Source organism: Triticum dicoccoides, chromosome 6A, assembly GCF_002162155.2.
Source record: "Triticum dicoccoides isolate Atlit2015 ecotype Zavitan chromosome 6A, WEW_v2.0, whole genome shotgun sequence".
NCBI lineage: Eukaryota > Viridiplantae > Streptophyta > Magnoliopsida > Poales > Poaceae > Triticum > Triticum dicoccoides.
The window spans coordinates 252,962,285-252,965,028 of NC_041390.1; positions in this window are offsets into that span (position 1 = coordinate 252,962,285).

A 2,744-nucleotide genomic window follows, 5' to 3' on the forward strand; every position below is an offset into this window, starting at 1 on the left:
GCTATACTATATGCATATTTGGCTGGTGGAAAGCTCTATGATTACAGTTTTTGCATAAAGCCAATTTTTCCCTACTTCAAAGGAATAATTTTATTTAACTATCATGGTGGTTGTTAAACATTGAGAATGGTTGACAGCATTCTCAATCCCAATTAAGTAACATCATTAAAACCCAACAATATTAATTAAAGTAACATGATGAGATTCACATGATAATCCAAGTACTAGATACTTAAGATGTCCATAACCGGGGACACGACTAACCATGATTAGTTTATTACACTCTGCAGAGGTTTGCGCACTTTTCCCCACAAGACTCGATCGCCTCCGTTTGGTTTCTCGCACTACATGGTGTTTGAGAAGACGGATGACCGAGACATAGTCTTTCAGAAGCGCTAGCACCTTACGATCGGGTAGACCGTACCACCTACATCCCCTACATCTGCTAGTCTACTACTGTAAGAGTTCGCACAACTTAGTCAACTATGCTAGAGCCCATAATAGCTTGTGGCTGCACACAGAAGTTTCTAGTATGAATAGTCTCATGATCCCTTTGAGCCTGGGTGGCGGTCCAAAAGAAAACAGGCAAGTCCTGGAATACCCAGGTGCCTCAATCCACCCAGATGTGTGTTTAAGTTGCCACCTTAGATAAACCATTAATTATCAATCTCACATCTGTCATGGATATCACTCATCCAATCCACGTTACTAGCATAGCATGGCATAATAAGCAAACGTAGAAGTAACTCCCAAAGGTTTGACAATAAACAGGCAATAGGTTCTACCTCATCTACTTCCCATCCCACAATTTAATTAGATCCTAATCATGCAATGTGTGAGGATTAATCTAATGCAATAAAACTGGGTAGTAGAAAAGGTATGATCAAATTGTTACTTGCCTTGCTGATGATCCGAGAAACCTAACGATTCGAAGTAACAGGCGGCGCACTCCGGGTACTCTATCTTAGACAAACAAACAAGCATACAATAAGTACTCATCTAATGCATGGGTAAAACTCAAATAAGAGATCTAACCAGAAGGTTCAACTTAAGAACTCCGATTGGCAAAAAGAATCAAATCGAAAGAAGCAAAGAAAGTCAAACGGCGAAAGAAAACAACTTCGTTCTAGTAATCTGGATCTAAGTCAAATTTTACAGTAGCAAAAACTTGTTTAAGTTGATTACTCGGAAAGAGGGTTTCGAGACGAAACTCCAGGCGCTTGAATCGCCTGATTCTGATAAACGAGCGAAAAGTTATACTAAAACGAAAATCGGATCAGAAATCGCGATCAGAAAATAACCGCGGAAAATCCGACGAAAAAGAAAAAAGACGAACGGATTAATTCATTAATTAACCTAATCCGAAAAAAAGAAAATAAAACCGATGACAACCAATCAGTTTTTTTTTTAAAACCGGCACGGATTTCGAGGCGGCGGTGAACCTCGGGCGACGCGCGTCGCGGCGGCGGCTTCGGCGGGCGGGTGGGCTGGCGGCGGCGGTTATGGGCTGGGGGCTCGGGTGCGGCGCTATTTAAGGGCGTCCCCCGGGCGGAGTCCCGCTCGGGCACGGCCCAAGGTCGGTTTCGTTTTTTTAAATAATTACGTTCGGAAGAAAAATAAAAAGAAATACTAAACGGACTCCAAAAATCCCGAAATAAATTTTCCCGGGCTTCTAAAATCAAGCCCGACAAAGTGAACATTTATTTGGGCCCTAAATGCAATTTTGAAAACGCGTATTTTTCCTAAATTCAAATAAAAACATCGAAAAACTCCGAAATAAATCTTATTTGATTTTACTATTAAATCCTCAATATTTCTATATTTTGGGAAAGTCATTTTTTTCCCTCTCTCATATTTTTGTAATAGAAATAATCGATGATAAAATAAATAAAATCAAATGATCCTATTTCCAAAATTTGAGAAAACTCAAATATGAAAATAACGAAATCCCCAACTCTCTCCGTGGGTCCTTGAGTTGCTTAGAATTTTCTAGGATCAAAACCCAAAAGCAAATAAAATATGATATGCATGATGATCTAATGTATAACATTCCAAATTGAAAATTTGGGATGTTACACTCACTACCTTTTCCTACCCATAAGCTTAAATAGTCTTGATCTCGCGGGTGTGATATTGCTGAGTCCTCGAGGCTCGCAGATACTTCCAAATAGTTGCAGGTGCCGATGATACCAGTGCAGGTGACGCAATCGAGCTCAAGTGGGAGCTCGATGAAGATCTTGGTCATTGTTTTGTGTCGTTTTCGGTTGATCAGTGGTGGAGCCTAGTTGGGACGATCGGAAATCTAGCATTTGGGGTTGTCTTCTTTTATTTTGGTTCCGTAGTCGGACCTTGATTGTACTATGGATGATGTATGTTTAACTTGTATTTGTCTGAAGTGGCGATTGTAAGCCAACTCTTTATCCCTTTCTTATTCAGTACATGGGATTCTGTGAAGATTACCCCTCTTGCGACAAACCTACCATGCGGCTATGCCTCTAAGTCATGCCCCGACACGTGGGAGATATAGCTGCATTGTGGGTGTTACACTACACCTACCAATCCCTTCGAATGAAGCCATTGGAAATCTCATACAGTTCAGTCAATTTCTTCAGTGACAGAGACAAAGTTCTTCTAGTTTCTGAGGAATTTGTTTTGATTGAGGAGTTAGGAATTCGCCAGTGTGGATTGCCTACAGGTGAGGAACATGATAGCCCTGAGGAATTTGATAGCCAAATTTCCGACCG